Raw genomic sequence first — 24,633 nt, forward strand, 5'->3', positions numbered from 1 at the left:
AAATAGTGAAGGGATACCATTTCAAATATTTTAGAGAGGCAAATTAGTATTTGGACTGAATACATACATTTAAGATTCATTTTGTCACAATATTTTCCTTACTTGGCAGGACAGGAATGGGATGGGGTTTTCAATAGTCCCTACTGGCATTGGGATTTGAGCACTGAACCCTGTAGGCACCTTTTAGAATTCAGTCTTAAGCACTCATAGCACTGTCTTGTTGGTGGGAGGTTGGAATGCTGCACATTCCATTATCTCACTCTGAAGAAAGAGACTGTAATAAATACTCTGTTTAACAAAGTAGTTCAGAGTGCTTTGTACAATCGTAGGAAACATAGGCCCTGATTCAGCAAAGCATTTAAACATATGCTTAAGTCCCTGCCTATTCAACAGAGCACTTAAATATGTGCCTAAACATTAGCATATGCTGAAGCTTTACTATATTGGGATGACTCAAGAATGTGCTTCAGTGCTTTGCTGAATTGGGCCCATAAAGGTAAATTACCAAAGTTTTCCTATAAGAGAAGTCTCTGTGGAACAGATGGGCCATCACTAGTTGCATTGCTAGGAGATAGACCAGACCTTTCCTTATTCTTCTTGCAGTTAAGGTAAGAAAAATCTAAAAATACTATTTAAATTGCTCCCTGCTGCGTAGTTATAGTAACTTTCATAATATAGATAAATACAATCATTTAATTTGATAGGAATCTTTTGATGTTAATTTTATGATCCTTATTGGACTAAAACAACAACCAAATTTTTTTACGTTTTGGATTTGTCTGCTTTTGCTCTGGAAAACCTGCTGTTTAGTCTCAAGTTGGGCACCCAGAAATGGAGGCATCCAAAACCATTAGTTACTTTTTCAAATCTTGGTCAGTGACTAGTTCAGTGTTGAGGGGAGGGATGTTTTTCTCCTTATAATTTGCTCACTCTCTCCTTATAATTCTCATGCCTGTAGCTCCTAAAAATTTCCAAGAGAGGCTCCCTCTGGCCTCTCTAAAAGGTGCTCATACCAACCCACTGTTTTCATCTATTCTTAAGTGTGCGCAGTGAGCATTGTTCTGTACTGTCAATAGATTTGATCTCTATTTTCAGGAACAAAGTGAATATTTCCAGGGCATATACCACAAGTTTGTTTGCCAAACACTGCTGCCTCCTTCCGTGGTTCTGGCGAAACGTTTTGTTGAAATGGAAAAAACAAATGAATAATTTCCCCAGTCTATGAGCACACACTCCCTTGGGACATGGGGTTTATTATAGGCTAAGGGGAACATTTTTGTGGGAGCCCTTTGTTGAAACATTGGCAGCACATCACTGGACCAGTTGCCGATACAGATGGAATGCTTTGCAGCACAGATGGCTTCTCAGTATTTGAGGAAGAGGGAAGGTACTTTATGTACACTAGTGTGTGTGGAGGAGGAGGGGGGAGACATTCCAAGCATATGGAGTGGTATGCAAGAAGGCTCTTTTTGTACGTAGTGCAGTTTGTTGCACTTGGAGTACAGCAACCTCTCCTCAAGTGATCTGGTTGGGAAAGTATAAACATGATGCACAGCAAGTGTCTAAAGTTATTGTAACACTTTAACTGGAGGAAGTAATGTATACAGATGCAATAAAACCAAAGGCATGGCCTACAACAGCCTACGTTCCTAAGTTTATAACTAACTGTCACATCCCAGGGACTGAACATTACACAAGAGTCAGAGACTTACTATATAAGTCCCAGGACCAGTGCCAAAGCAGCACTACTGGAACAGGGTGCTGTTACCATTTTAGGGTAGCTGTGAACAACTATGCCTAGAGACAAATGTTTCCCATCAGTGGGAAGCCAGTAATCCTAATTTTCCAACAGTGTATAGCATCCGTGTCTCACCAGGGTGAGCCTTGTGTGTAATGGCACCATTTTGATACCATCTTGCCTTCTTCCCTGTCCTTTCCCTCCTCCCCGACCCTTCAATGCCAGCTTCATTTTAGGTAGGACTAATGCTGTGCATCACCTGAGAGCTTGCAGTCTGGTCTTTCAAGCCATATAAAGTGTTAGTGTGTGACCTGATGTTTACTGCTAAAATCTTGGAACTGTCATGCTGTTTGGAGTGGTTCATGACCACGAGTGCCTACCTCAAGGCAGACTGTCAAAAGCAGGGCAGACACCACAGGCTGATGGTATGTTCTGTAATTAGATTTCACCAACCCCATAGCAAATGTGAATGTCTGGATCACTGTAACAGTCTTACCATGAAATCAAAGGCAGTCCTATTGGGCTCTCCAGTCTATCTTACCACCACGGCAGACTTAGTGATAAATAGTCATTTACACCAAAAATGACAAAATATTCAGGTTTCTCCCAGTCCCAAGAGACCAGTCACTTACCCCAGATCAACTTGTACCTTAGATCTCACACCAAGGGCAACTAGGGTTATCACCCCTCCAGGATTGTCCTGGAGTCTCCAGGAATTAAAGATTAATCTTTAATTAAATATTTTGTCGAGTGATGAAACCTCCAGGAATACGTCAACCCAAAATTGGCAACCCTAAAGACAATGTGGTACAAGACAATCTTATAGTAAACTAATTAAGGATTTATTTATAACTAGGAAAAAGAAATGGGAGTTATTTACAGCTTAAAGCAAGCAATATATATGCACAAATGAATTCAGTCAATGTTTCCAAAAGGTGACAGAGATGTAGTAATCTGTCCACTGCATGTCTTTTAGGCCTAACCCAGGTTGACCCTGGGGCTCTCTACTTTTTGCTTCTTAGCTCTAGCCCTTGTAAGAGCCCAAACAACAAACAGATGAAAAATTTTCATGTCAACTATCTTTATTACCTTATTCCAGCATTTTAACTGATGGAATGAGGCCTTCTGCATGTACTTCTCCATAGATGGATGGTGCAACCATCAAAGCTTTTTTCTGACAATGGTCCATTTAATTTTGATAGCCCTCTTGGATGACTGGGGGGAGCCGCTCTTCCCATTTGAATTCACAAGTTCAGAGCTGGCATTTTTACAATTATAAAATGAACTTATATTTTACCTTATAGCATGGAATATAGACATTACAAGAAAAGACTGATGCATGCAGCAACTTGGAAACATTTTATAGAGACTAAACACATCCCTACAAGTCTAACGCTTATCTTGAACAATATTACATAGATGAGCTGCTCTGGTTTCCAGCTATGAATTTGTCAGTGCTCAGCTGATGCCAACAGACTTGGCAAGAACTGGTTTACGGCATCACAGGAATTACAAAGTGGACTATGATCAGAAAGTAACCTGAACTGAAGGTGTGCTTGCCACCAGATTTGTGAAATTATTTTTCTATTTTTGTTATTGAATATTAACAGTATAAAACTTCTCAATTGTTACACAAAAAATGAAAGTTGAATATTTGTACCTCAACTATGGTACAATTTAAATTGAGAAATGATTGGACTTCATCTCCCACCCCACACACACCGTAAGTCTTATACTTTCTAAATGTAATTTAATCTCTTCTTCTGTCGTATGGCTGGTGTAGAGCAGCAACTACAATTTCACTTGAAGTTGATCGAGCCAAATGGCTACATCAGGAGTAGCAGAATTTATTGCAGTGATGCCTGCTTCGTATTTATAACTTGGGCAGTAGGTAGTGATGTGTTCAGTGCTCTGTTGTGGGGAACCACTCACACACCGAGGAGTCCTTGATTTTCCATTTGTGCATTAGATGTCCACATCTACCATGGTTGGTTCAAATTTGGTTCCGAGTTGACCAAGATGACCATGGAAGGTCAAACTCAGGAACCTTCTGCGTGGGATCTGGCACAAGGTGCTTATTTTTTAAGTCTTGTTTAGCCCAATCTGCTTACCAAGCCTCCTCCTGATCATAGCCTGACTGCATGAGGTTAAGTGAATATTCCCAGAAAGGCTTGGGAGATTTAAGACGTTGCAGGAGGGCGTTGTCAAGGTCTTGGTGAATAAGAAGCCATCTGTTTTCACAGGTTCGCTGAGCTTCGTGGAATGTTGCAGCAGTTCTGCGTATCGGTGGGGGAGTGATGTTAGGACAGGTAGCCATGGTGTTGGAGTCAACTTAAGGGTTCCTGTGATGCACGCATCACTGTATTCAGCTGGGCTGCATCCACAAGTCACATGTGGCTGCGTCTGCTCCATACTGGTGCACAACATTCAGCTACTGAATATGCAAGTGCTATTGCAGATGTTTGCAACACTGATGCTGATGCACCCAAGTTGTACCTGCTAGTTTCTGGATTATGTTTGCTCTCATTTTTACCTTTGCAGCTACCTTCTCAAGATGATCATGGAAGGAGATAGTGTGGTCAAGTTTCACTCTGAGATATGTTGGAGTATAATCATGTTGCACAGTTTTACCACAGAAAGCTACTTTCAATGTGTGTTTGGCACTCTTATTATCTAGATGAAATGTGCTTACTATTGTTTTTCCAGGGTTTGGTTTGAGCCCCCGTTTCTGGAAATACTGTTCCATATTTTGGAGGTCCTCAGTTAATGCTTTCTCAATGTCATGGAGGTTTGATGCTTGGATTGTCATGGCAAGTTCATCTGCATATCTAAATTTTTGTGATTTAGTTGGAGGCATGTCACTTATATAAATATTAAAAAAGGTTGGCAAAAGTACAAAGCCTTGTGGTAGCCCGCTGTTTATGATATGGGATGAGCTGGTCTTATTACCCAGGTACACCCGCAGGCATCTGTTACTCAGCATGGTCTGCAGCAGGCAAAGTGTTTGGTAGCAAGGTATAATTTTATCAGGTTTCAGCATCAGGCCCTTAATCCAATAAGTGTCATATGCAGGTGACAGGTCAACAAATACCACGTCAGTATTTACGTTTTTTTGAGAGCCAGACTCAATGTGAGTTGTGAGTGCCAGAACTTGGTCACAACAACTACGTTTTGGCCAGAAGCCTGCCTGTTCAACAGGGATAACTGGCTCATTAAAAGGGCATATTCTTTAGAGGATGATACCTTCAAGAAGTTTATAGGTCGTACATAAAAGAGAAATTTGGCTTATAGCTTCCCACTTTCCAGGCTTTGGAATGGCAATTAGCACTGCCACACACCATATTTCAGGGATCCATATTGTCCATAAGGTAACGGAGTGCAATGTTGCTAGTCATTGGAATCCTTTAGGGCTGAGATGGTGGAGGAATTCTGGCAGAATACCATCAGGACCTGCAGCCTTCCCTTTTTTCATTACGGTAAGGCCTTCTTTTACTTCCTCAGTGCTGACAGTGGAAGGTTCTCCTTGGGAGATTGATGCAAGTGTTCAGTGAAGTTGTTGATACACTTCTCTTCTTCTGTATTTATCAAGTGGTCCTTTTGTGTTCTCCACCAGTTTGGAGGCTATTGAGTTTGGCTGGATTTTTAGTGCCTAGCCTCTTGGTCATTGCCAACATGGGTCTCTTGCAACATGAGGATATCAATGTTGTAAGTCTTCAGCAAGTTTCCAAGGTACTCCCATTTTGCTAATGAGAGTCCTTCAATATTAAGTTGAAGGATTCTTATTCCAGGGCCTATTTGGCATGTTGTATGGCCCTGAGGACGAACTTTAGGATTTGCTGCTCTGATGACTGGGAGATCGCTGAGCAATGTTTGGTCGCCAAGTTGATGGCATTCGTTGTGAGTTCTCACTTAACAAAGTTGACCCTGGGAAGGCTGCTGCCTTCCACCTGACTTAATTCAATTCAACTATTGAAGCGCCTCTTGAATGTGAACCCACAATCTGCTTACAATATCAGTGGCATCAAGGGCCTCTAATGCAAGACTTCTCTGGGTGGTAAAAATATAATATTTTCTTTAAAGTATGACTCTGTACTGAAAGTACTTGTATAAAACAGGTCACTGACTCAGAGCCATCTGGATCGCTTGGTAAATCATAGAATCATAGTACTGGAAGGGACCACAAGAGGTCATTTAGTCTAGGGCACAAACATAGGGCATAAGCAAACAATATGGATTTTAATACGTCTAAATGTAAATATATACATGTAAGAACAAAGAATGTAGGCCATACTTATAGAAGAGCAAAACTCTATCCTGGGAAGTATTGGCTATGAAAAAGATTTGGGGTTCATGGTGGATAATCAACTGTACATGAGCTCCCAATGTGACATTGTGGTCAAAAGACCTAATGCAATCCAGGGATTCATAAAACAGGTGAATCTCAAGTAGGAGTAGAGAGGCATTTTACCTCTATATTAGGCAGCAGTGCTTCCGCTGCTGGGATACTGGTTCCCATAATTCAAGAAAGATGTTATTAAATTGGGAGGGTTTAGAGAAGAGCCACAAAAAGATTAAAGGATTAGAAAACATGCATTATGGTAGCTGAACAAAGAGATGATTAAGGGGTCACTTGATTACAGTTTATAAGTATCTATGTGGGGAACAAATATGTAATAATGGGCTCATCAGTCTCACAGAGAAAGTATAACACAATGGCTGGAAGTTGAAGCTAGACAAATTCAGACTGGAAATAATGTGTACATTTTTAACAGAGAGTAATTAACCATTGGAACAATTTACCAAGGGTTGTAGTGGAGTCTCCATCACTGATAATTTTTAAATTAAGGTTTCAGAGTAGCAGCCGTGTTAGTCTGTATTCACAAAAAGAAAAGGAAGACTTGTGGCACCTTAGAGACTAACCAATTTATTTGAGCATAAGCTTTCGTGAGCTACAGCTCACTTCATCGGATGCATTCAGTGGAAAATACAGTGAGGAGATTTATATACACACAGAACATGAAAAAATGGGTGTTTATCATGCACACTGTAAGGAAAGTGATCACTTAAGATGAGCTATTACCAGCAGGAGAGTGGGGGGGGGGAGAAAACCCTTTGTAGTGATGATCAAGGTGGGCCATTTCCAGCAGTTAACAAGAGCATCTGAGGAACAGTGTGTGTGTGTGTGTGGGGGGGGGGAATAAACAAGGGGAAATAGTTTTACTTTGTGTAATGACTCAACCACTCCCAGTCTCTATTCAAGCCTAAGTTAATTGTATCCAATTTGCAAATTAATTCCAATTCAGCAGTTTCTCATTGGAGTCTGTTTCTGAAGTCTTTTTGTTGAAGAATTGCCACTTTTAGGTCAGAAATCGAGTGACTAGAGAGACTGAAGTGTTCTCCAACTGGTTTATGAATGTTATAATTCTTGACATCTGATTTGTGTCCATTTATTCTTTTACATAGAGACTGTCCAGTTTGACCAATATACATGGCAGAGGGGCATTGCTGGCATATGATGGCATATATCACATTGGTAGATGTGCAGGTGAACGAGCCTCTGATAGTGTGGCTGATGTGATTAGGCCCTATGATGGTGTCCCCTGAATAGATATGTGGACACAGTTGGCAACGGGCTTTGTTGCAAGGATAGGTTCCTGGGTTAGTGGTTCTGTTGTGTGGTGTGTGGTTGCTGGTGAGTATTTGCTTCAGGTTGGGGGGGGGCTGTCTGTAGGCAAGGACTGGCCTGTCTCCCAAGATTTGCTGTTACTCTGAAACCTTCAGGATAGGTTGTAGATCCTTGATGATGCATTGGAGAGGTTTTAGTTGGGGGCTGAAGGTGATGGCTAGTGGCATTCTGTTATTTTCTTTGTCGGGCCTGTCCTGTAGTAGGTGACTTCTGGGTACTCTTCTGGCTTTGTCAATCTGTTTCTTCACTTCAGCAGGTGGGTATTGTAGTTGTAAGAATGCTTGATAGAAATCTTGTAGGCGTTTGTCTCTGTCTGAGGGGTTGGAGCAAATGCGGTTGTATCGTAGAGCTTGACTGTAGACAATGGATCGTGTGGTGTGGTCAGGGTGAAAGCTGGAGGCATGTAGGTAGGAATAGCGGTCAGCAGGTTTCCGGTATAGGGTGGTGTTTATGTGACCATCGCTTATTAGGACCGTAGTGTCCAGGAAGTGGATCTCTTGTGTGGGCTTGATGGATGGTGGGATGGAAATTGTTGAAATCATGGTGGAAGCTTTCCTAAAAGAGAAGCTTTAGGAATTATTTTGTGGAAGTTCTGTGGCCTGTGTTATATAGGAGGTCACACCTGACAATCACAAGGGCCCCTACTGGCCATGAAATCTATGAATCAATGAAAAATGGCATTTTCTTAAATAACAGAACTACTTCATATGACTACTCAGAATCATATCCGCTTCCTTTGGTGACAAAAATAACATTTTATTCCTTTTTACCTCAAAATAACTATGGGAGAGTGGATTGGATTATAGTCCGGCTCACATAGCAGCTAAATTCCTGTTTGCAGGACCAAATTCTGAGGAAACCACTGAGATGTAATAAATAGGGAATTCCATAATTACATTTTTATATAAACATTTTTCAGAATAATCAAAATGAGCATCTTGTCTGGACCACCTCCAAGTGTTACCCCCATAATTAATTCCTTCCCAACCACAAAAACCTCCTCTATTATATAAAAAAATAAGCAATTTTTATGGAGAAATAAATGACAGAGAATTAATCTCCCAAGGAAGTAATTGTCTAAGAAAGAGATGGAGGTTCCCTTCACTTTTTGGAACCTATATAATTTTGCAGCCTCACTAAAAACAATATGAGAGTAGCATCACTTTGCTACACAATCCCCCCTAAAGCTTCTCTAGAGCTACATCCGGTACTTCTCTCATTTATTTCTACTAACAACCTGTACCACAACTGGGCTTTCTCTCCTTCCCCCATGGCCCAATCTAATCTGGTTGTCTCTGGAACTGAGACTTGAGAATGACAAACTATAGCCCACCTTCCTCTCCTAGCCTGGGTTTAGTGAATCAGCTGCAGAAAATAAATATTTCACATATTGGACAGATGAAGGATTTCACACAATTGCAGATTGCTTCCAAGACAACCAGTTCTTGTCACTTGAATGGCTTAAACATAAATGCAATGTTGAAAACAAAGCTTTTTATGTTTCTTCGACTCTATGATTTTATATGTAAAACATTATCCATCTCCCTCTTGTCCCTTCAACCACCAGCAGATATAGAAAAGCTGTTAGCATTAACAAGTAATACAAAACAATTTATAACCTGAATCTATTCTTTCTTCCAGTCAAGATGGGATGAAAAATATCATGCCACTTCACAAGCTTGGAATAAATATTTTGGGATTTGAAATTGCTCTGGTTAGTGCTATAAATCCTCTATATGTAACAAATGTATCCAAATGTAATACAACATTACACGTAGATTACACTGTTCCCCTACTACAATGAACAAAATCTGAATGCGTGTCTCCCAGAATATCCCAAATGCCATCATTCTAAAGTAGTGGGTTTTTTGACTATTTAGTTTTACACAAATCCTTCCTTTGGGCAAAGTTACTTGAGAAGCTAGTAGCAAGTGGGTTCCAGCCACACCCAATCTCTAACAGTATCTTTGTCTTTTTCCAATCAACAGGTCATGATAACAGACATGGTGCATATAGCACATGTAGACAATCTCCTCATGACAAATTTCCATGCTGTGGCCTTTAAAAGCTCACAGTTGAGCAGACTCTCCTTATCTGACTTTTGTTATTCCTCCCCCATAATGCTCAGTGTTATAACTGGCAACTGCACCTCCTCCGGCAAAGCTGCTCCCAACTCTGGAGCAATTCAGCTGTCCTATCTCCACTTGGTCTTCTGTGCTCTGCTCCCCAACCAAATCTTGATCTACATCAAGGGTCCAGTGCTAATTTTTTATAGACCCTCAATGGGCTGGAGCCTGGCAAGCTCAGCAACCACCTCTCTAAGACTGCTCAGGCTACCAGAACAATTGTGAGTGCGCCGGATGGAGCAATGGTGAAGTACTTGATGACTGGGCTTTCTCAGTAGCAAGCCTGCATTTGTGGAATCTTTAACTACCACAGATCAGGGTGACCAGAGATTTCCTGATGTTAGTATGCAATGTGAGATGCATCTTTCAGTGAAGACCTTCCCTTAATACAGTGGCTGCAGAATGGTGACGTTTTTCCAGGGGAAGAATAGATGGATGAGATTCAAGGTGCCTAGACACACTAATGATCGGCACATTAAGAACATAGCTGGCTGCTTTCAATGCAGCCCAGGGATTCAGCCCCTCTTCCTGCTTTCTCCTAATTAGAGTACAGCTTTTTGCACTGTCTGAAGATCCTCTCAGACTATTGTATTCAAGTGGGTGGCGAGGATGTGATAGGAAGTTCTGAGGGGCAGTTGAGGCAACTGGTGTCTGTGCTGTCTTAGTGTGAATGTGTGTCCAATAAAGTCTCTCTTGTGTTAAACTGGCATTGTATGAGGCTCACGCTTCTGTAGCAGATCCCATGTTAGGAACAGTCAAACTACCTCTGATCATTCAACATTGTTCTTTCCATTGCCAGCCTTCTAGATTCTAGCCAGCAAGTCGTGAGTTAACTGCTTACCACCCTTTCTCACTCCTATTTATTTCCTTCTGAGCAACAGATAGACTTTTTAGTGTTAGGTACACGAACTCAGAGACATTTTTTCTCTACCCTACAGTCTTAATAGCAAACAGTCACTCACTGAGTTCTTGCAGAACTTGTTACTTCCCAGGCCCAGTGGGCTTCAGGACCATGCCCTTCCCTTATGCTTTGCAGATTCTATTACAGGCATCCACTTCAAGAAACGATAAATGTTCTTAAGTGAGTATTAAGTTTGGAAATTCCCTCAGGATTCCTGCCAGTACATGCTGGGGCAGTGAAACTAGACAGGTTCATTTCATTTTTTTTGGTTCTCATGCACCAGCACAAAGATGTTTTGTTTTGAGTTTCCTGTGCTGTAGGGGAATAAAGCTTAAATATTCTGAGGGCATCTCTACTCGTATTGTGTTTTATAACCACACACCCTTTTTTAATTTTACAAACTGTAAATTTTGGGACAGTGTATTTGTGAATTTAATGCTGGTGAAAGAGACCACACTGACAGACCTGGAGATAGGCCCTTTCTATGAAACAAGGACAGCATGGGCAGGAACAATGCAGGCTTTTCCATCCTGCCCTGCCAGTATTTCTCAACTCTGACCTGAGGAGACAGCCATACTCATTCTTTCTTTTACTGCTCCACTGAGACTGCCAAAAGGGGTCCCAGTTAGTGCCACTGTGTAATCCACTCTTCAGTCATTAGATGGTAACAACTTTTAGTCACAGCTCACTGGACCAAGTTGTACTAGTGACCAGAAATGAGCGACTCTGTATCCCAACCACCTTTCCAATTCCAACCATCTGTGATATTAAGAAACAGATCCTGTGTGGTTTTGTTAGTACAAGCCAGGAGGACAAAGAAAGAGGTGTGACACCTATTGTACAATGGCAGCTGAGGTAAATTATCCACTTTTCTCTGGGGTACTATCTGAAAAGACATCTGCTGCTATCTTTAAGTTATAAACCCAGTTCAGATGCCACATTCCTAATTTTACCCAAACTGAATCAATTCTCCTGAAATCTCACATATGTGATCTTTCACTGTGGCAGTGGGGTTATACCCCCAGACCCTACATAATGATACTGAAGTCAACATATATTTTCCATTGCTACCTCTTCACCCACTCTTCCATTGTGTGCTGAATTACCATTGTGCATCTAAACATGAGTTCCCTCTTTGATAGTCACTTTTGTTTCTTAGTGCATTTGTGTCTTGCTTAATTGAATATGAGTCAACAATGTGATGGAGCCTAATATCATTGTGGGGTGTATTAACAGGAGTGTTGTATGTAAGACACGGGAGGTAATTGTCCCACTCTACTCAGCATGGGTGAGGCCTCAGCTAGAGGACCTTGTCCACTCCTGAGTCCCACATTTTAGCAAAGATGTGGATAAATTGGAGAGAGGCCAGAGGCGAACAACAAAAAATGATAAAAGGTTTAGAAAACCTGACAGATGAGGAAAGATTAAAAATGGGCATGTTCAGTCTTGAGAAAAGAAGACTAAAGGGGAACCTTATGCCAGTCTTCAAATATGTTAAGGGCTGAACAGGGATCAGTTGTTCTTCATGTCCTCAAAAGGCAGGACAAGAAGAAATGGGCTTAGTCTTGAAAAGGGAGATTTAGGTTACATGTTAGGAAAATCTTTCTAAGGCTATGACTACACTAGAGAGTTTACAGCGGTGCAGTTGCACTGATGCAGCCATGCCACTGTAAACTCTCTAATTACTCCAGCCCCTGCGAGCAGCAGTAGCTATGTCAGTGGGAGAGCTTCTGTCCACACCGACACTTCAGTCCACCCAGCCGCTTAAAGTGGCATAAATGATGTCACTCGGGGATGGCCACTGAGCGACGTAACTTATGCCCACGTAAACTGTAGCGTAGCCATAGCCTAACTATATGGATAGTTAAATTCTGCAATAGGCTTCCAAAGGAGGTTGCGGAATCCACATCACTGAAGGGTTTCTAAGATCAGGTTGGACAAACACCTGGCAGGGACAGTCTATGTTTATTGGGTCTTGTCTCAACCCAGGGGGCTGGACTTGATGACCTCTTGAGATCCCTTCCAGCCCTACAGTTCTATGATTCTGTGATTTTAATATTTTAGGCTGTACCTAAAACAAATTGATCAGAATACACTTGAATGTAATGATCAGTGATCTCTCTGTGATAGAGGAAATTAGTCTGTCTAATTTTTGGAAGACAAAGGGAGAGATAAGTTGTAAGCTATTGAACTTTTTGTAACGGCACCATTAATGCCTAATAGCCTTTGGCAGCCATGAAATGCCTTTTTGTATTAGCTAGACCCAGTACTTTGGGGATATGCCTACGTGGCAGAAAGTGATACAGTTGGTGAAACTGTACCTCTGGGAACACATAATAGGATCCTTCCTGTGATATGCAAATCATTCTGCCAGGTTGCTGCATAAACAATTCATGGGAGAGGCAATGAGAGGTAGCTAAATCATTGGATCAAATACTGGAGATAAAATTAATCACTGGAAATGGGGGACATGCATAAAAAGAATGTTTTTGCTTTGCATTTTTTTAAAAAGAGAATTTAAATGTAATTCTACATAATTCTATTCTCAAAGTGTTTAATTGTATTAAAGAGTACATGACACATACTATAGCACAATTGTTACAGCTCAGATTAAAAACCAGCCTATAAATCTAACATATAAGTATAGTTTTCGGCAGAAAAGTGTTTATGAATCTAAGCAAGACTTTTATTGGACAGTCAGGAGTGCCTAACGCATAAGATTACCTTTTAAATAAGCATATTGCACCACAAATGTTAATATGGTTACTTTTCAGGCAGAAAATTAGCATTGATTATATTTTTTTTAGTAATCTAAGCAATCCTGTCATTCCTATTCTAACCATGAGCAATAATCTCATGAGAAACTGTTCAGAGTCATATGCTGCCCTAGATCAATGTGCAGATATCTTATTGACATTAATGGGAGCTCTGTGCATAGATTTGGTCTGCTTGACTCAGGTTGCTTTATTTAACACTATACAAGAAAAGAATTTCAATTAATCACAGCCCTCCCCCCCCGCAAAAAAAAATGTTGTTGTTTCACAGATGCCACCCAAATCTTCACTGGCACTGTGTCCAATCATATTACTTTTCCATAGTGGTCCTTCCTTCCAAAAATTAGTCTCCCTTTAGCCATCTCCTGTGCCTGTTGCTCAGCTAAGGCTTTGTCTACCCTGAAACCGGAATGACAAAAGTTTTGTCTTTCAGGAGTGTAAAAAACCTACACACCCGAACAACAAAAGTTTTGCTGACAAAAAGCGCCGATGTGAATGGTGCTATGTCGGCAGGAGACCTCTCCTGCCGCCAAAGCTACTGCTGCTCGTTGGGGTTGGAAGATTTTTGTCAGTGGGAGAGCTCTCTCCTGCCGACAAACAGCGGCTACACTGCGGCCCCTTTTAGCTGCACGGCTGTAGTGGCACAGCTGTGTCACTAAAAGGTGCCTCGTGTAGACATAACCTAAGATTTTATTCTCTCCCATTAAGTCAACAGAAAGACTCCCTTTGATTTCAATAGGATTTGGATCATGTCCCTAAGATCTTAGAGGGACATGAGTAGAAAACTGAGAAGGCAGCACTGAATTATCATGAGGCAAAGAAAATATTTTTTGTTTATGGTTTTCTTTTATTTTGTCATATAAGGGGAACAACATGCTAGGCAGAGGCATGGCCACATTATAAACAGATCTTGTATCGAGCAAATATGTAAGATTCTCTTCAATGTTTAATCGCTCATAAAAAACTGCCTCAGATTCTCTTCCAACAGGAACAATATCTCTTTGTTAGCAGTTGCTAAGGTATACTATAACAACAGAATGGGAAAATAAAAGGATTTGTCTTTAGACATTTTGAATTTGGATCTTTTTTCAGCCAACTCTCCAAGTATGCTGCAATTAATGAGAGCAGAGAGCAGGTCGTTCTCAGTAAAAGACTCACCAGTTTACACAGGAGGTTCTCAATTAAGTCAGTCACAGTTGCTGTGACATTGATTTTTTTGGAAGCCAGTTGCCAGAAACTGACCACTTTTAGGTTAGTAGTTTCCAGACCTGGTCAGAAAAAAGGTCTGGTATCATGTCTTTGGTTGCTTCAGAAAAGACAGTATTAGAAATCCCATAATGGGTATACTGTATCTCTTAATTTTGTATGGTGCTCAGACACGATGTTGCACTAAACAAGTAAATGAACAAGCTCATAAGGGAAATTCCTATTGAAAATCCCTTTAAATTGTGCTATCTGTTTAATTTTCTCTCCATCGAGCAGTATCAGATGTCAGAACCATTCTTGTTGCAGGGGAAATCAGTGACATAGAATCTTGGTATAGTCTAACTTAAACTGGTTTGTTTCATACTGTATTTATATCCTGTTTCTGGAACAGAGGAAGCTACAGACAGCACACAGACAATCCCCATCTTTCAGGCATCTCAGCCTAAATACCAGTGCCCAGTTCCCAGGGAGCAACTCTGCCCCAAGAATTGACTCTACTTAGACAGATGATGGTAGAGAGTAAACTGCCTTGCACCAAGTTACAGCTCCCCCAAAGAAACACCATCAGAAAACGAAAACCATCACTACCTTTCTACCATGACTGAAATCTTGTTTGCACACTGAGGAAAAACAAATACAAGACACTGTATCATTGCCATCTGGTGACCACTTCCATAACTATTATTGTGATTTGTTGTGTGTCAGAGATGTGCTTTGTAATATACAAGACAGAAAAATGGACAGTCTCTGTTCTGAGGAATTTGTAATCTAAACGACAAATCTACATAAAAAGTAAAATGAAGATTTCTGCAAAAATTAATATTTTGTTTTATAATAAATAAGCATCAATAATAAATATAATAATGATATTAGTGCAAGGTTAAGGTTGCCCAAGTTAGCACTCAGAAGTCAGGAATTGCAAAAGTGAAGGTGGAATGCACATCTCTGACTCTACCTCTTGAGCAGATTTATCAAGATGAAGTCTAATTTTGTGATCACCTATTGTTTCCCAGACAATGCAATTAGGTGTTCTAAATTTTTATTTTGATTTTTACTAATTTTTGTCATTTGTTTTTGTTACACATTTTTACCAGAAATCAGTTGTTTCATTAAGAAATGAGAGAAATACAAAAGTTAAAAACAAACAAACAAATACCCATGCAGGCTTTTATAAATTATTTCATTTATCGTTTGCATCCTAGGTTCCCATATTTAACTAAACACCAAAAAAAACCCTGCTTTACCATAGTGCTGTTATGCATGACTAAGAAATAAACTTTAGATACAAGCTGTAATTTACAGCTGACAGAGTGTGAATTTCATTGGAAATCTCTTTAAAGGAAACTTGCAATTTCCCCACCTCTCCCAGTGTTCCTTGAAAAATTATGATAATTGCCTTTTTTGTTGTTGGTTACAGTGAAAACTACAGTCTCCCAATATAATACAGTGGAGGTTGTTATACAGGTGTAGATCAGGGGCCATGGAGTTAGGCATAATACATACATTAGTATAATATCTCTAGTAGGGCTGTTAAGAGTTTAAAAACGTTAATTGTGATTAATTGTGCTGCCAAACAACAATAGAATACCATTTATTTTAAATATTTTTGGATGTTTACTACATTTTCAAATATATTAATTTCAGTTACAACACAGGATACAAAGTGTACAGTGCTCACTTAATATTTATTTTTATTAGAAATATTTGCACTGTAAAAAACAAAAGAAACAGTATTTTTCAATTCACCTAATACAAGTACTGTAGTGCAATCTCTTTATCATGAAAGTTGAACTTACAAATGTAGAATTACATACAAAAAAAACCTGCATTCAAAAATAAAACAATGTAAACTTTAGAGCCTACAAGTCCACTCAGTCCTACTTCTTGGTCAGCCAATCGCTCAGACAAACAAGATTGGTTACAATTCGCAGGAGATAATGCTGCCTGCTTCTTGTTTACAATGTCACCTGAAAGTGAGAACAGGTGTTCTCACGGCACTGTTGTAGCCAGCATTGCAAGATATTTACATGCCAGATGCACTAAAGATTCATATGTCCCTTCATGCTTCAATCACCATTCCAGAGGACATGGGTCCATGCTGATGATGGGATCTGCTTGATAACGATCCAAAGCAGAGTGGACTGATACATGTTCATTTCCATCAACTGAGTCAGATGCCACCAGCAGAAGGCTGATTTTCTTTTTTGGTGGTTTGGGTTCTGTTGTTTCTGCATCAGAGTGTTGCTCTTTTAAGACTTCTAAAAGCTGCTTCACTCCTCGTCCCTGTGATGTTTTGGACGGCACTTCAGATTCTTAAACCTTGAGTCAAGTGCTGTAGCTATTTTTAGAAATCTCACATTGGTACCTTCTTTGTGTTTTGTCAAATCTGCTGTGAAAGTGTGCTTAAAATGAACATTTGCGGGGTCATCATCCAAGACTGCTATAACATGAAATATAAGGCAGAGTGCAGGTAAAACAGAGTAGGAGACATACAATTCTTCCCCCAAGGAGTACAGTCACAAATTTAATTGACGCATTCTTTTTTTCATGAGCATCATCAGCATGGAAGCATGTCCTCTGGAATGGTGGTGAAAGCATGAAGGGGCATACAAATGTTTAGCATATCTGGCACGTAAATACCTTGCAACACCGGCTACAAAAGTGCCATGTGAACACCTGTTCTCACTTTCAGGTGATATTGTTTGTTTTAGCGATTGGCAGAATAAGAAGTAGGACTGAGTCGACTTGTAGCTCTAAAGTTTTACACTGTTTTGTTTTTGAGTGCAGTTATGTAACCAAAAAAACTCTGCATTTGTAAGTTACACTTTCACAGTAAAGAGATTGCACTTCAGTACTTGTATGAGGTGAATTAAAAAATACTGTTTCTTTTGTTTATCATTTTTACAGTGCATATATTTTGTAATAAAAAATAATAATAATATAAAGTGAGCACCGTGGACTTTGTATTCTGTGTTGTAATTGAAATCAATATTGAAAATGTAGAAAAAATCCCAACATATTTAATAAATTTCAATTGGTATTCTATTGTTATAAGTGCGATTAATCGCGATTCATTTTTTTAATCGTGATTCATTTTTTTGAGTTAATCACATGAGTTAACTGTGATTAATTGACAGCCCTAATCTCTAGAAAAGACTGACAAACAGTGGGAGAAAGAAAGAATTATCCCATTTTTTCTGATGGGGGAACTGAAGTACAGAGATTAAATGACTTGCTCAAGTTCACTCAGGAATTTTAAGGCAGAGCTGGGAATAGAACCCAAATCTCTGGACTGGATTTTAGTCCAGGGCCTTATCCACAAGAGCATCCTTCCACTTCATAGTGAAGAAGAACGGAAGTCCATTATTGGTTTCATGCAAATTACAGTTCCAGCTAGCACAGAAGATGTTTAGTGACGGCAAAGGCCTATTATGTCATCAAGTCTTTCCCGCTCCAAGAAACATTGACACAATAATAAATGTGGACTGTCCAAACCACTCTACTTGCTGCTATTCCATTTTCACTTTCCTTGACCCAAAGCTCTGTCTCAGAATAGTCCTCTGCTGGAGGTCAAGAGGAAGGCCAGTGAGCTAGGTGAGTTTGGGGAAAACAGCTACACCGCACAGTTTCCTTCCTAGTTGCATCATTTATGTCATATGCATATTCATAGACTGAAGTCAGAATTTGGTCCCAGGAGAGCACTGGTAAAGAAGTTTATTAGATGACAATATAAATTAACAAGTCAAAAGCTATGAAAGTTACCACATTCATAGCTACAGGCCAAATGCTTTATTCATAATGTTGTAGTGGCATCATTAACAGTATGTTTGTTTAAAAAGTAACTAATATACTGTTTGTGACCCTCATTAATACATGTGTTAAGCAGAGTGTGCTGCTGGTTTACACTGGTTACATTCTGCTTTGTTTTCTTCCAGGCAGATTTCCATTGATTTTTATTGCCGTACCAAATGCTGTTTATGAATATGGGTAACTAATTGACCAAGGTTTCTCACAGTTACTTCTAGACTGGCTGTTCACCCTTCCTGAATAATGGTTCTTAGGAAGTTTTTGGCTTCACTGTTGATTCCAGGTTTTTCTGGTTGTATCGTGAAGACTGGAAATACTGGATTACAGGAAAAGAAATAAATAATTTGTGGTGTTATTATAAAACATGAATATAGTGCAGTAAATGTACACTGTACTTTACTAAAATAGAGACAGACACATTCCCTGCCTTGAAGAACTTATAACTCAAATAAGATAAACAAACATGCAAGACAGCACTTGGGGAAAGGGAGAGGATTATCAGTGAAAGGAAGGAGGGTGGATTGCTTGAAGGGAAGGGTGTTGCTGGTTATCACTAATGTTTTTTTATATTACAATAGTGTCTAAAGCTTCCAAATGAGACTGAGAACCTGTTGTGCTGGGTGCTGTACAAACACATTGTGAGAGGCTATCCTTCCCCAACAAGTCTAACTCGTTGAGACAGACAAAGGACAAAGAGAAGACAGAGACACACAGAGGTGAAGTAACTTGCCCAGGTTTGGACAGCAGCTATGTGCTAGAGCTGTGATCAGACTCCTTATCCAGTGTGCTCTCTGGTGGAGATATTTGGATGAGAGAGGGGCTATTGGCAGATCAGGCCAGGGAAAGTGCCTCAGATGTGAATTCAGGAAGCCAAGAGTGTACAAAAAAGAAAACTGGAAAAATAAATTGAGGGGGATGGGAGGCATGCAGGGAAGGGGTGAGATGGGGAGTAGGGAATATAAAATTGGTGAGGTTATGTAAGGCCTTACAGGTGAAGACAAGGATCCTGAATGGGCTGTGACAAGAGTCAGTGGATGGATTCAAAGAGGGTGTGGCATAGGTGAGTGGAAGAGACTCAGAGCTTTTCTTTTAATGGATTTTATCACCAGAAACGTTGACTTAAAAACTATCTCCCAGCATCTCTCTTAGCAGGCTTTGTACGGAGAACATGTGATGCTGTCACATAAAGTTTGGATTGCTATGAACCTGGGGTGGCTGTATTGGCACAGTGACAAAGGCACAAATGAGTTATGCCAAATTAGAACCAAAATAATATCACATGAAACCACCATGTACTTCTGAGTATGCCACAGATTTTATAGAAAAAAAGTATTTTAGAAATTTTTAAAGAATTTAATTGTCATTTATTAATTCAAACCCCTCTGTCTGTAAAGCCAGGATGCCTTAGATCTAGGAGTTCAATTATACAGGACTTGGAGGCAGAGAGAAATGATAATGAATACATTTTAGAAACCTCTAAAAATTACTTAAATTAGCTTTTCCATACATAATGTTGCTATGTGAAGCTAAGCTATCTCCTAGTCTTCCAGGGCGAGAAGCAAGTGCTGTGTGTTCACAGCTGGAATCTCTCCTTTTCAGTGATGTTAAAACTCCTGTTTCTAGCCCCAATGGGTTGTGAGATACTGGATTATAAATTTGTCACAGGTGCAGGAGTGACTATGGGCAGTTACACATCAGTCCAGTTTAATTTTGTAGGTGTTGGGTGTGGGAGGATTTCACACTGTGTCAAGGTGGGAATAGCAGAAATGTTCTGTGGTAGGTCAAGTTTTTAAAAAAACGGAGTCTGAAACTTTTTTGAAATAGCTGTGGTAAGAATGGATTAATGGACAGAATGTGGTATGGTGAGCAAAGGCATGTGATAAGTGCAATTTATTACATAGGGATCCCCACAACTACATATATATAGAGAGAGAAAGAATATATCTGATTTTTTTGTATTAAATGGCATTGGTGAAGAGTCTAAACTCAGCTTATCAGTATAATTCAGTCTTTCAAAGGAAGCGGTGAAAGCCATGTTGCTTGAGACATCCCAAGCCAGACTCGAAATGTATTGGGCTATAGGGAACATTGCCCTAGATCATCCCCTCCAGCAGGAAGCCCTGTGAGAAGAGGCTGTGGTGAGGAAATCTCCGTGAGGTTCCCTTCATAGAGATTCCCTACCCCCACCCTATGTTATCCTGCCAAGTCAGCACAATTGACCTCTTCCTACAATTGTGGTAGATTCCCAAGAAGCCAGCGCAATCCATTTGGAGGCCCTGGATCTCCAAACTGCTGGTGCCACCACCATTGCTCCCACAGCAACGGAACCAGGCTACCTGGGCGCCCCCTTGAGCACCTTGTTCCCTAGATTACTTCTGTGCCTTGCAGGCAGTGGTCTATGCAGTAAGGATAATACAGTCCTGGGCTGTATTTTTTTCTGACTAATTTCTATCAGGTTGTGGAGAGGCCTCCTCAGGGCCAAGCGGTCAGAGGAAGGTATAGTGATGGCAGCTAAGCCGTCTTTCCATATGAAAAAGAGAGAGATGCATCTTGAAGCTCCAGTCTTTGAGAGAACAACCTGGCCAAGTGACAGTGGACTGGACTAGATGACCTGCTAGGCCTTTTCTTTTTAATATTTCTATGGTTTTTTAATATTTCTTAAGTTTTTTATACCTATTTTCTCACTTGCTTTCTTATTTGAAAGTGAGACTATTCAAGTAAGAAAGATTTTTTCCCCAAACATGCCTCTGGTATAGAAGCCTCCAGTCGTACACAATACAGTCATTTCTGTTACTATATTTTATTTCCCCACTGTAAGACAGGGTGCTGTATGTGCTCCCTTTATTGTTTGAAGTATTGATTTGAGGAATGTCATATTTGTAAAAAAAAAAAAAGCATTTTGAGGACCTTGGATGAAAAGCAGCATTATATTTTTTAAAACATGATCATTATAATTTGATTCGAAAATGTCAGAAGCCTCAAATATATATTTATTTACATATGTACGGCTTAAAAAACTGCAATAGGAAATGGTGAAATGGTATAATATATTCTGTAAGCATTCTTCCTCTGAAACGGAAGGCACACAATCAGCAATTTAAAATCAGCTCCTAGACAAAGTGGAAAAACAGAGACCACCAATGGCACTTTGTATCTGAGCAGTATCCAAATTTGCTTTTTATCATTAGTTCACTGCATTGCTAGCTTGCAAACTTGCTTTTTTCCAGATAATTTTAGTCCTGCATATGCTTTTGTTATCCCTAAGCTGGACTTCTATAATGTCTTGCTTATTGTGTCTCCAGAATCTGTTATTTACAGACTTCAGTGTATTCAGGCTGCAGCTGCTAGGATTCTCACAAAAGAACAAGCACATTTGTAACCTGTTAAGACCTTACATTGGTTGCCTGTGAAGTTCTGGCTTGGATTAAAAAAATGTTGCTGAGTGACTTTTAAAACAACATTACAAAGGAACACCTATTTATCTCACAGATCTTTGTTTTATTTTTACATTCCTGAAATCTTCCCGTGTTCTACTTTCTGGAGGAAATCTGGCCTTTGTGTGTTCCAGATATTATCTTCAAAAACTGCTGAGCCAAAACATTTAGACACGTAGCATCCTGAAGGAGCAATTCTTCCAGATGATATGTTGTGTGAAAATTGGCTTTGCTAGATTTCAGAGTAAACTGAAAATACGTTGTGACTTTCTCTCAGTTGTCTTAGGTCCATTGACATAATTATGATTTGTGGTTTGACTGCAATGCAATCATTACTGGTGTAAATGCTCATATGTGAGTATGCAAATATATACATATATATATATATATATACATATACAGAAACATACATTGTACATACAAGATGTAAAGTGAAGTGTTGTTATATGATAACTTTCATTTTGTGAGTTTATAGGATTACATAATTTTCCAGTGGCCGAGTTGGGAGTGAGTAATGGTATCATAATTCATCCCAAATGATTGAAAATCAAAAGAATAATTTCATTTCTCACCATTTTAATTCTATAAATATACCTCCAGTATTCATTGTGTATATAAGTTCCTGTTTCCCGAAGACTTATATTCTTATACACCTGCCAGTTGCAATAACAGATTGTGCTGCACTCAACCTCAAAAAAGTTCATCTCCTTATTGCTTTATGGTTTGAAGACTGGATCTTCCATAATGGGCACCCTTTGGTCAACCAAACATTGTTGTAAGATCCAGATTTTGAAGTGCTTAGCATCCATAACTGCAACCAAATTTTAAAAAGAGTTTAGCTGCTGTCTGGTGCCTAAAGAAGGGCCAGATTTTCAAAAATGCTCTGGCCACTATTTTGGGGGCCTCCTATGTTTTATGTACCCAAGTGTGGAGGAAAAGTGGTAGCAGTTTTTTGGCACAGAAGGATATTGTTCATTTCATTTTAGGCATTTTCAAACCCTTTGAATTTCAGAGCACAGATGGGTTTGGAGTTTTCAAAATATACAAAAATGCAGAAAGGCACCTTCACTTGAAATGCTACACTCATGAAATTAAGAGTAGAAGCCAGAGTGGTACAGAAGTCATCTCTGAAATGTTTCTTCTGTGTGCTGAAGGCAAGAAGGCTGGGATGATAGGGAGAGAGAAAATTCTGTCGTGATGTTGGCTGCAGCTGCTAATGCTTTCTCTTTCTCCAAGTTCCTTCCTCCAAAGATGATCAAGTAGATATTTAACACATGTAGTGAGCAGTGTGGTCTAACTTTTTTTTTTTTAAGCAAACTCTGTAGCGAGGGTTTTCAGCTTTCTAATTGCAGAAAACTAAACACCCTTGCCCCACCCCACCCCTACCCCAATGCCCCGCCCCACCCCTTCTCTGAGGCCCTGTCCTCTGTTCACTCCATCCCCGCTTCCCTCCATCGCTTGCTCTCCCCCACCCTAACTCACTTGCTTATTTTCACCAGGCTGGGGCAGGGGGTTTGGATGCAGGAAGGGGTGAGGGCTCTGGCTGGGGGTGTGGGCTCTGGGGTGGGGCCGAGGATGAGGGGTTTGGGAGGGGGTGAGGGCTCTGGCTGGGGGTGCGGGCTCAAGGATGGAGCCAGGGATGAAGTTTTGGGGTACAGGAGGGGGCTCTGGGCTGCGGCAGGGGGTTGGAGTGTGGAAGGGCATGTAGGGCTCTGGCTTGGGGTGCAGGCTCTGGGATGGGATAGAGGGTTGGGGTGCAGGGCAGGGTTGAGTGCCCCAGCTGGGAGTGTGGGATGGGGCTAAGTCCTGGGGCAGGGCATTGGGGTGTAGAAGGAGATGCAGTCTCCAGGAGGGAATTTGGATGCAGAAGTTGGAGTGCAGGCTTCAAAAGGGAGTTTGGGTGTGGGAGGGCTGGGGAAGGAGGTTGGGGATTAGGGCATGGGAGAGGGTTTGGGTGCGGGCTCCGGCTGGACTACACTTATCTCTGGTGGCTCCCGGAAGTGACTGGCATGTCCCTCTGCCTTCTAGGCAAAGGGGCGGCACAGGGCTCTGCTGCGTGCTTCCCCCCCACACAGGCAACACCTCCACAGCTCCCATTGGGGTGGGGGCAGCATGGGGGATCCCATGGTCATCCCTCTGCCTAGGAGACGGACATGCTGGCTGCTTCTGGGAGCCACACGGAGCCAGGTAGGGAGCCTGCCAGCCCCACTGCACTGGCAGCGCTGCCAACTGGAGTTTTAATGGCCCAGTCAGCAGCTGACCGGAGCTGCCAAAGTCCCTTTTCGACTGGGTGTTCCGGTCGAAAACCAGACACCTGGCAATCCTATCTGCAGCTCTACTAATCCGTAAATAAAAGCAGCAGCAGAGGGAGACTAGCTGAAAGTGTGTGGTATGTTGAAAACACCCTGACCTGTTTGGTAAATGGCCTGTATTTTTGCCTTATCAGGAGGTGCAGTGACTGATCTAATGTCCAATATCTTATGAATCACACTGTGTGTTGTCCATCAGTTCGGCTATGACATTTTCATGCTCTCTCTTTTTGTGGATTCTGGAGTGACTCTGAAGTCCAAAGGGTGACGCACATGCTCGTGAGCAGATTGGGAGACAGTCATTGGTGAGCGTCTTGGTAGCTGTAGCAGTAGTATGACACTTTTCCCTTGCAGTTGACAATCGATTATTTCTATCCTCTTCAAAGGCTTGGAAAGCTCTGAGTGATGTGTGCTGCCAGGCTGATCTATTTAACGCAGCTTTCTCAAGATCATCTGGTTTTATTGCACCAAAGTGTATGCTGTTGTCAATGCTGTCCTTGTAGTGCTTTCTGGGGCGGTCTTGATTCTGGTGTCCTTGTGCCAGTTCTCCATAGAAAATTTTTCTGGGGAGTCGATGTTCAGGCATCCTAATGATGTGTCCAACCCAGCATAATTGGGCTTTTATCAGCATGGCCTCGATGCTTATGGAATT

At 40.8% G+C, this 24,633-nt stretch overlaps 1 protein-coding gene across 13 annotated transcripts in view; it reads left to right on the forward strand.

The window, feature by feature from the left end:
* The window catches only part of ENOX1 (ecto-NOX disulfide-thiol exchanger 1), a 509,722-nt gene that overhangs the window by 289,188 nt on the left and 195,901 nt on the right, over window positions 1-24,633 (forward strand). Inside the window, exon 1 of one of the 13 annotated variants that reach the window (XM_084617821.1) lies at window positions 540-608. The exons of the other annotated variants lie outside the window; for them this stretch is intronic. The gene's annotated coding sequence lies outside the window, so the exon portion shown is untranslated. Of the gene's footprint in view, window positions 1-539; window positions 609-24,633 lie in introns of those variants that run through there. 13 annotated transcript variants of the gene reach the window in all.

This window comes from Lepidochelys olivacea (assembly GCF_965140295.1).
Source record: "Lepidochelys olivacea isolate rLepOli2 genome assembly, chromosome: 1".
In the NCBI taxonomy this organism is placed as follows: Eukaryota; Metazoa; Chordata; order Testudines; family Cheloniidae; genus Lepidochelys; species Lepidochelys olivacea.